The sequence below is a fragment of the Candoia aspera genome, chromosome 1 (assembly GCF_035149785.1).
Source record: "Candoia aspera isolate rCanAsp1 chromosome 1, rCanAsp1.hap2, whole genome shotgun sequence".
NCBI classification, from domain to species: Eukaryota; Metazoa; Chordata; class Lepidosauria; order Squamata; family Boidae; genus Candoia; species Candoia aspera.
In genome coordinates, this window is record NC_086153.1 from 43,198,582 (window position 1) to 43,209,544 (window position 10,963).

At 39.1% G+C, this 10,963-nt stretch overlaps 1 long non-coding RNA gene across 1 annotated transcript; it reads left to right on the forward strand.

Annotated features, from left to right (window-relative positions):
- Positions 1–5,585: 5,585 nt before the first annotated feature.
- On the forward strand, positions 5,586–6,265 carry LOC134487884 (uncharacterized). The gene is made up of 2 exons (XR_010066904.1): positions 5,586–5,820; positions 5,851–6,265. It is a non-coding gene; the product is annotated as an uncharacterized LOC134487884 (long non-coding RNA).
- The last annotated feature ends 4,698 nt before the right edge of the window (positions 6,266–10,963 follow it).

Consider the following 10,963-nt stretch of genomic DNA (forward strand, 5'->3'; position numbering starts at 1 on the left):
TGTATCTAATGAATGATAAACAATCTAGAAAGGAGGGTTCTTTGCAAACACTTGCTTTGTTACATCAGTCCCTAAAAGTAAAAGTTGTTGTTGGAACAACTATGACATGCATTAAGGGGTGCACCATGGATTTCAAGTAGAGGAGCTCTTTTGAACAAACTCAGAGACATAGACAAAGCCTTTTAACAGACCTGCACACTTGGCCTCTGTCACATCCGTAAATGAACAACAACAAAAATTAATTTGTATATCATCAAGGAGAGGTTTAATTAGAAGTAAGGAGAGACCCACTTGGCCTCTTTTCCTTCAAGAATCCATGTCATTTTTAGTTGTTATGGTTGAATTATTTGAATGCTAATTCCAATTCTTTGAGGTTTTTTATTCTTGTTTTATCTCTGTTTGTATTTTAAAAAAAATAAATAACATCATAAAGAAAAAAGAAAAAAAATCCAAGTTGTTTTCAGAATGAACACATGACAGTTTGCCTACCTGTAGTTATTGAGGTTTATTGTGAAGATAAAATAGGGTAGTCACAAAAGAGAACAATTTAAATAACATGTGCTTATGCTAAGTTAAATACATGCAAATATAAATTTTAAAATCACAGTGATAATAGAAATAGAAATTTATCTCATCCTAGTGGGGGAAGAGTGACCAATGGATCACTTAGCCTGCTCCATAATCAGAGGACTGCCTTGATGATAGCCCTTTGGATGTTATATAACATAGAACATTGCCCAGTACAGTGCAAAATAAGACAATTAAAATACTGCTGATCATCGTAGCCATAATTCACTCTTCTATTCTGGTGTAATTTGTTTGTTTACACCAACAGAGCTGTGCTGCCTTTGGGATCTAGAATGAATCCCACAGATTTTGAAATGATTTGTATTAAATAATTTCAAAATTGACCATGTTATGCACTACTATCTCAATTATAACATAAAATATAAATTATTTAAACAAAAGCAGAAGCAAACCTAAACTTTGCTTATCCCCATCATTGATGGTACTTGAAAATCTCCACACACACCCCATCCCAAACTCCACAAGACTCAGAAGATAAATTTTGTCACATCGCATGGACAACTGTGCCTGAAACAATGAATTCTAATTTATTAGATCTGGTGGAAGAATTGATTGAGAATTTTGTAGAGATATGTTTTCAATATTTTAGCCTTTAAAACATCTTGAGGTATTTCAGGAAAAAAAGATATGCATTTCCTGGAATAGCCTACAGTACAATTATTTCTGTTTTTTCCAACATATCCTTTTTTAGGGTGCCAAAAAGATATGGAATGGATCAGAAGCCATATATCACTTCTTAGTACACTGAGCATAAATGCTAATGCTCACAGAAGAAACATGTTCACCTTCCTGTTTTTGTAAAAGCTAAAAGGGAACTTGAAATGACTTCATTTTTTTATCTGGTCCCAAATATCTAATTGTTTGGAGCTAACATGGTTTGCCACTGGCAGTTGGAAAATATTGTTAAATCTCCCTTAAATTCCCTACAGTATATTGTTTTTACTTTAAAGTTTTGCTAGACAAAAAAGTCACACAAACACTTTATATACAAACTGTATAACAGTTTGTCATCTACTCTCTGCAACAAGAAAACCAAAAGCCTCCAAGGTAGGTGATGCTGACATCATCGGACCACATCCATTTTTCTTTGTAAACAACTGACTTCTCAGTGTGGGATTCAGCTGAAAGTGCTGTAAACCATCTGGAGATTTCTAATGTTAGAATGTGGTGAATTGTGTCCTGAGCTTTTCCTTTTTGATGCTACAGGTGATGGGGTATATCTATATGTGAATACTAAGCCTGTGGTTTGCTTCATGGCCCAAAGTTAGGAAGAGCTTAATCACACACTCATTAAATAGGAAATCCTCTACACAGAGAATAATTTCCACGTGTGTGGCCATTGCTTGGTGACTGCAAACATCACAGACATTTCTATAATTTTGTACTTGGTTTGACTTTTTAAGTGTTTACTCTATCCTGATATAGTGAATGTTATATATTTTATATTTTTCCTGTTCTATTTTTCCTTCCTTCCTTCCTTCCTTCCTTCCTTCCTTCCTTCCTTCCTTCCTTCCTTCCTTCCTTCCTTCTCTATCAAAGTTTCATGGAAGTTTACAACTAGACACTACACTTGTAATACAATAATTAATAACATTGACAATAAATAATAAAATAAGTAATAAAATCAAATAGTTACATTAAGTAATAAACCATTAACTCTAACAACCACAAAAATAAAAATAAAAATGGTGGCAAAAATTAGTCACTGAATGCTAAATGTTTTTGGAAACTTTTAATGTTTTAACTGCCTCTGTAATTCACCCAGATAACTTTGGATACAGGGTGAACTAAAAATAATAATAAAAAAACCAGCAACCATTCCCTTTACTTCATTCACCTTTTTTCTTACAGAAAACTAATCCTTTAAGAAATGAATTTTGATTATTAGGGTTTGCAAATCTCACGTTTCATTCCATTCCATTCTAAAATATATCTGAGGTTGCCAGTAGGAAGAGAGCTGAAGCAGCAATAGAAACAACCAAAGTTGTTCAGCAGCAGGACCAGATTAGGGCCTAGAGGTATTTAGTGGTTCTAGGCATTCAGTGCCAACGTGATCAGAACAGTAAATATTTATAAGGAAATTGGCAATAAATGCTGGTTTCTATAGCTTTGGCTGCTTTTATAGGCATATATGCAGGTCAAGCTTCTTTCTAATCCACTGGCAATAGTACACCAATATAGCTGTGCTTTATTTTCTATTTCTCTTCCTCATTCTACTTGATCAGCTCCCACTAGTCTGTACATTGTTTGCTTGCAATCACTTTCGAAAGAAGCAGCATGAGCCCAGAAACCAAATACTTAACATTGTTTATTCCTGAAATGTTGGGGAAAAGTGTCCACAGAAGGTTGTCCTCTCTCTCCCTGACTCCTCTGTATGTGGCAATCTACCAAGCATTGGAAAACAGCTAGTTCTCCAAAGAAAGAATGAAGCCACACATCTAGCTCTGTGGTTGCATTTCATTCACAGTCATGAAGTCTAGGAAGTTGTCCTTTATAAACAACAACATTGACTGGCATTTCTTTGGTTTAACCAAGTTTAATATAACTTGGGCTGGGGCCAAAGTGATCTGTGCTTCTGCCCCATATTAGGAAGAGTTGCATTGGCAGTAAAAAACAACAACAACCCTGGTCTAACTAGGAAGAATTGCTGCTGATGTCCAGAATATCTATTTGAGAGTCTCTGGCATTGTGCTGAAAAACTTCTGATCCATTACAGCATCCAGGCTCTTCTCTGGGTGTAATGGAACGTCTGACACTAGTCCCAGTTATAACACAAACATAGATATGATTATTTGTAACTAAGATATACCCTTAGGAAGTCGCAACTTGGTCTGACTTGTATTTGTATTCCAGCTTAATACAAAGATGACTCCAGATACTGTAGTAGATTTTGGCCAACATGTAGCTGAGATTAAGATCAGGTTACATGACTGAAGCATGGTATGTAGCAAATGTAAAAATAAACAGAATGTTATCAGGCCTGCACTTGTAGCAACATGCAGACTGTTTTGATAAGAAGCGACCTCATGGAAGCTCATTTTCTTAAAGAGACATGCATTAATTCCTCTCTGACCAAGGGGCTCGGATGTCGTCTGGTAGCTAATTGTATGTTTGTGTTGCCTTGAAGAAGCTTGAAGGAACCTTTTGGGGATTTTTAAAGAAGCAGGCCTTCCAAACCAGAGCAGTGCATCTCAATGCCTAGGCTCTAAAAATGAAGCACAGGAGGTAAGCAGCCCAGAGTCACTTGCTGAGATGGGCGATTATAGAAATCGAATGAATGAATGAATGAATGAAATGTTTTAAATCTTAAAATGTAAGTAGAAGGATGACCGTTCCAGTGCTCTGTTTCAAGCACCTTCAAAGTAATGGCCTCTATTTGAAAGCATCCTCTGTTTGAAGGACTATCTGGTTTAAATCCAGAAAGCAGAAGAGGGGCTTTGAGATTATCAACAGATAGCACCAGGGCAACAGACTGAGCAGGAGCAGAGGTCAATTGCAACTAAACTGTTGCTGAATTGTGCCTTTTGGGAATTTACTTGGCTTTTGCCTTTGGGTGCACCTTTGTGTGAATAATGTGTTGTATTTTTGAATGATAGTAGAGTTTACAGCAGAGACAGAATTTAGCATTCCATGCAAGGGAAATCTACCCCACTAGTATCTAGCTTTTTCTTTCTCAGCCCTGAAAGAAAGAAAGAAAGAAAGAAAGAAAGAAAGAAAGAAAGAAAGAAAGAAAGAAAGAAAGAAAGAAAGAATGAGGTTCAAGCATAAGTGTAAAAAAGGAGGACATTTTTCCTCACTTTTTTGTGTCTGCTTTTGGAATACTTTTTTTTTAACAAAGAAGGCTTAAAGCATTTTTAGTTTAGGAGAACATTGAAACATAGGAAGCTGCCTTATATTAACTTGGACTAACTAATTCAGCATTGTCTCAACAGGTTTCTGACAAGAATCTTTCCAAGACTTATAATAACTGTGACAGAAATTAAATATGGACTTTTTTTCTGCATCAAAGCACACACTACACCTGAGCTATGCCTTTTCTGTTTCCAGGATTTCCTGCAACAAAATGGTTGGATTCAATAAATGTTGAGATCCATCCCAACTTTAGGATTTAGTGGTGTCTGAAGGGTATGCAACTCATAGAAAAACAAGCAGAGCTTTGATTGTACCATCATAATTGCCATCTTGGTTTTTCTGCCACACTCCTGTGGACACACTTGTTAGGATTTGTAAAGTAGTTTCAAAAACTTGATATACTTATAAATGAACTAAAAACAATTTTCCTTAATAGGAACATCAGTACAATTTTCTTATTTGGGAAAGGCAGAGACACTTGTTTAAATTCCAAGTTAATTTTTCAAATAAAAAAACTAAGAGAAAGCTTAAATTCTCGTCTCTCCACTCTCCCCCTCTCCTAGTTCATGAGAGAGAAGAGAAGAGAAGAGAAGAGAAGAGAAGAGAAGAGAAGAGACAGAGTGAGTTTGGGGCACATCTACATTGCTGCTGTTTTCATTCCCCAATTTCTCCAAAATACTTTGAAGCTGACCTGCTGTCGCTTTCACTGTTGCTAACCCTAGAAATGTGGACACCAAAAGCTAACTAACTGACCTAGGAGACAAGCCTGCAAATAATGACATTCAAACCTGGTGACTTCATGGACATATCATATAATATTCTTGGCAATAATATAAAAGTTGTTTGCCATTGCTTTCTTCTGAGGGTTTTTTTTTTTAACTTCCTAGGCTACCCTACAGATCAGACCCAACCCTGCTTAGCTTCCAAGCTCAGCTTCCTGGTTCTAGTTCTGGTTCATGTTCTTATTTCATGTTGTAAGCATTTTTCAGAAACAAGAACAAAACCAATAATTCTCCAGATTTTTAGTGCAGCAAAAGGGACATGCCTTAAACTGTGATATGAGGTGTTCCACAGCTCATCTGGAAATAAATAGGCCCAGCTAACAGATGAGATCACAAAGAGTGGTGCTGATCTGGGAGTTTGAAGACCCTGTGTGAAAAAGTCCTGTCTCTTAACACTGTTGGCAATATTATGGATGCAATATAACTTAAGATGTGCAGTATCAAAAAAGCTTATCATAGCCTGTAACTCATGTGCCTTTAAAAAAGGAAAGAAATATAACAAATTCATGCAGGTTAAGGGAATTTTATTTTTCAGATGCAAGTTTTAAGATTTGATATTAGCATTTGCCTAGGATTTTACATGTGGTTGGCCCATGTGGTGAACCACAACATGGCAGTTTGATTTCAGGGAAAAACCTGGTTTCCACAGCTATATCTCTTACTTACAGATGACAAGTGCTAACACTGCATACATCCAAGGGGGCCTCAGATATGAATATCAGCACCAGTTTTTCAAGGAGAAGTACATTTCTGGTATATGTGGTTGTACATTCTGCTTATAGAATAAAATAATATTCAGAAAAAAACAGTTTCTGCAGAAAGAACAACTCTTTCAGCCATCTATAGATTTCTGCATAATGTCTTCATGAAATCACCTGGAGTTTTTCATAGTGTAACAGAACAAATTCATTTCTTAATGCTAATTACATCTTAATTCTGAGGGAAGAAAAACAATGCAAAGCACCAACTCAAAGCTCTGGTAATGTTTGTCAGGAACTTTTCTGTTTCTGTGTCAGCCCTTCATTGAGTCATTCCAGGAAAAAGAGGGGGATGGGGAAAGCATGTGTGTGAGGCACGACAACAACAATAATAATTATTATTATATGCCGCCCAATTCCTGGTGACTCTGGGAGGTTTTCTAGAGGATATGTCTCATATGAGATTTTTTAAAAAGAAGAAACTTATTTTTACATCCAGAATTACATTCTATACTGTTCTTTTTAAGAGAACATCTGAATAAATGGACAGAATCAGGGGTGTTGGCAGTGTGTGCCTGTATCAACAAAATCAAGATGGCAGCCGTGACTGTGGGAATGAAGCCCTGTCTTCTTTTTTAATATGTGTTACACTACATGTAGAAAAGGGGCAGGCTTTTGATTGCTTGGTTGTGGTTGCCATCCTGACTTTTTTGACACCTCCCCCTGGACACTCCTGGACAGAATCCAGTGAATTAAGAACTTGGGAAATTTTATTTGGATTAGAAGAAAAACGGTCTTAAAAAAACAAATATAGTGTTCAGCAGACCAAACCAGCCTCAGGAACATAGAACATAAATCATTAGGACATTTAGCACAAACTGTTTGAATGCCATCTGGTTGCTAGGCAACATGATAACAGAACTCCTAATTAGGTCTACAGTCTGAATGACCCTAGTTGTGCATTTTTAAAGCATGAAGGAAAATAATCTGAATGTGATTCATTGCAGTTGCTATTCTTACATTTTGCAGAAGTGCAGTTGATAGCTGCCACTGCCCATTTCCAGCTGTTAGGCTGCTGTTTCAAATCTGATTTTACCAATGCCTTCTCCAATATCTTTAAGAGTTCCCCAAAACACAAGAAAGGAATCATTTCCCATGTAATTGTATTCCAATCTGTCAAAAATTTGCCTTTAGCCAAAACAACTCTTGGCTTCCTGTTTTTAGATTATCCCCTTATTAAAAAGAAAAACTCACATGTTTATAATAGCCTTTTACTGGATTTGAAACAATAACAGTTTGCAACAAAACAAAATTTAGCAATAGTGCTCAGAGATACAGGCCACAGTAAATTAAACAGAAAAAGCCCAATGACTTCACTAAAAACCACGTATAAAACAGAACCATCAAAACATTAATGACCATCATTAATATAGGCTGAATTAGAAGATAATAAACTAAATGAGAGGGTTATATAAATAAATAAAAGGACAAGTTAATATATGCCCATGGTTCCCAAACTCTGTGCTGCGGTGCCCTGGGGGCGCCATATAGAACTCACAGGGACACCACAGGATATTTTGTTGTTGTTTATTCGTTTAGTCGCTTCCGACTCTTCGTGACTTCATGGACCAGTCCACGCCAGAGCTTCCTGTCGGTCGTCAACACCCCCAGCTCCCCCAGGGACGAGTCCGTCACCTCTAGAATATCATCCATCCATCTTGCCCTTGGTCGGCCCCTCTTCCTTTTGCCCTCCACTCTCCCTAGCATCAGCATCTTCTCCAGGGTGTCCTGTCTTCTCATTATGTGGCCAAAGTATTTCAGTTTTGCCTTTAATATCATTCCCTCAAGTGAGCAGTCTGGCTTTATTTCCTGGAGGATGGACTGGTTTGATCTTCTTGCAGTCCAAGGCACTCTCAGAATTTTCCTCCAACACCACAGTTCAAAAGCATCGATCTTCCTTCGCTCAGCCTTCCTTATGGTCCAGCTCTCGCAGCCATATGTTACTACAGGGAACACCATTGCTTTAACTATGCGGGCCTTTGTTGTCAGTGTGATGTCTCTGCTCTTCACTATTTTATCGAGATTTGTCATTGCTCTTCTTCCAAGGATTAAGCGTCTTCTGATTTCCTGACTGCAGTCAGCATCTGCAGTAATCTTTGCACCTAGGAATACAAAGTCTTTCACTGCTTCTACATTTTCTCCCTCTATTTGCCAGTTATCAATCAAGCTGGTTGCCATAATCTTGGTTTTTTTGAGGTTTAGCTGCAAGCCAGCTTTTGCACTTTCTTCTTTCACCTTCATCATAAGGCTCCTCAGTTCCTCTTCACTTTCAGCCATCAAAGTGGTATCATCTGCATATCTGAGATTGTTAATGTTTCTTCCAGAGATTTTAACTCCAGCCTTGGATTCCTCAAGCCCAGCTTGTCGCATGATGTGTTCTGCATACAAGTTGAATAGGTAGGGTGAGAGTATACAGCCCTGCCGTACTCCTTTCCCAATCTTAAACCAGTCCGTTGTTCCGTGGTCTGTTCTTACTGTTGCTACTTGGTCGTTATACAGATTCTTCAGGAGGCAGACAAGATGACTTGGTATCCCCATACCACTAAGAACTTGCCACAATTTGTTATGGTCCACACAGTCAAAGGCTTTAGAATAGTCAATAAAACAGAAATAGATGTTTTTCTGAAACTCCCTGGCTTTTTCCATTATCCAGCGGATATTGGCAATTTGGTCTCTAGTTCCTCTGCCTTTTCTAAACCCAGCTTGTACATCTGGCAATTCTCGCTCCATGAATTGCTGAAGTCTACCTTGCAGGATCTTGAGCATTACCTTACTGGCATGTGAAATGAGTGCCACTGTTCGATAGTTTGAACATTCTTTAGTGTTTCCCTTTTTTGGTATGGGGATATAAGTTGATTTTTTCCAGTCTGATGGCCATTCTTGTGTTTTCCAAATTTGCTGGCATATAGCATGCATTACCTTGACAGCATCATCTTGCAAGATTTTGAACAGTTCAGCTGGGATGCCGTCGTCTCCTGTTGCCTTGTTATTAGCAATGCTTCTTAAGGCCCACTCAACCTCACTCTTCAGGATGTCTGGCTCTAGCTCACCGACCACACCGTCAAAGCTATCCCCGATATTGTTATCCTTCCTATACAGGTCTTCTGTATATTCTTGCCACCTTTTCTTGATCTCTTCTTCTTCTGTTAGGTCCTTGCCATCTTTGTTTTTGATCATACCCATTTTGGCCTGGAATTTACCTCCAATGTTTCTAATTTTCTGGAAGAGGTCTCTTGTCCTTCCTATTCTATTGTCTTCTTCCACTTCCGCGCATTGCTTGTTTAAAAATAATTCCTTATCTCTTCTGGCTAACCTCTGGAATTTTGCATTTAATTGGGCATATCTCCCCCTATCACTGTTGCCTTTTGCTTTCCTTCTTTCTTGGGCTACTTCTAGTGTCTCAGCAGACAGCCATTTTGCCTTCTTGGTTTTCTCTTTCTTTGGGATGTATTTTGTTGCCGCCTCCTGAACAATGCTGCCAACTTCTGTCCAGAGTTCTTCCGGGACCCTATCTACTAAGTCCAGTCCCTTAAATCTATTCTTCACCTCCACTGCATATTCCTTAGGAATATTAGTGAGCTCATATCTAGCTGATCTGTGGGTCTTCCCTAATCTCTTGAGTCTGATCCTAAATTGTGCAAGAAGAAGTTCGTGATCTGAACTACAGTCAGCTCCAGGCCTTGTTTTTACCGACTGTACAGATGTCCGCCACCTTTGGCTGCAAAGGATGTAATCAATCTGATTTCGGTGTTGTCCATCTGGTGAAGTCCATGTATAAAGCCGTCTCTTAGGTTGTTGGAAGAGAGTGTTTGTTATGCAGAGTGAATTGTCTTGGCAAAATTCTATCAGCCTGTGTCCTGCTTCATTTTGTTCTCCCAGGCCATACTTACCTGTAATTCGAGGTGTCATTTGACTGCCCACCTTAGCATTCCAGTCTCCTGTGATGAAAATAACATCTCTTTTAGGCGTGCTGTCCAGTAGTTGCTGCAGATCCTCATAGAACTGCTCTACTTCAGCTTCTTCAGCATTTGTGGTTGGGGCGTATATTTGGATCACTGTGATGTTAGATGGCTTGCCCTGAATTCAAATTGAGATCATTCTGTCATTTTTTGGGTTGTATCCAAGCACTGCTTTAGCCACTTTACTATTAATTATGAAGGCTACTCCATTTCTTCTGTGGTCCTCTTGTCCGCAGTAGTAGATCTGGTGGTCATTTGATGTGAAGTGGCCCATTCCAGTCCATTTCAGTTCACTGACGCCCAGAATGTCTATCTTTAATCTTGACATCTCACCAATAACCACATCCAATTTGCCCTGGCTCATAGATCTTACATTCCAGGTTCCAATGGTGTGTTGATCGTTAGAACATCGGATTCGCCGTTCACCACCAGCACCGTCGGCCGCTAGCCGTCCTTTCGGCTTTGAGCTAGCTGCGTCATCACGTCTGGGGCTAGTTGAGCTCATCCTCTGTTCCTCCCCAGTAGCATTTTGACCATCTTCCGACCTGGGGGTCTCATCTTCCGATGGTATACCGACATATCTCTGGTTGTACTGATCCATTTAGTTTTCACGGCAAGAATACTGAGGTGGGTTGCCATTACCTTCCCCAGGGATCGCATTTAGTCTGACCTCTCTGTCATGACCTTCCCGTCTTGGGTGGCCCTTCACGGTTTAGCTCATGGCATCATTGAGGTGCTCAAGCTCCAGCACCACGACAAGGTAACGATCCTTTGCTGAAGCAGTATATTTTACTACTAAATAAATGCAACTATTGCTGTGGTGCCCTGAGGTGCCATGGCGCATAGTTTGGGAACTGCTAATGGTGCTGTGAACTGAGAAAGTTTGGAGACCTCTGATATATGAAATCACCTTTGTACCATTGAGCCCCGGTGCACAATCATCCGTTGCATTGACAAGCCATCCTGAACACTCCTGAAGGGTAGCTGCTCCTCCTGTCCCCACCCCCACCCTCATCCTATTTCC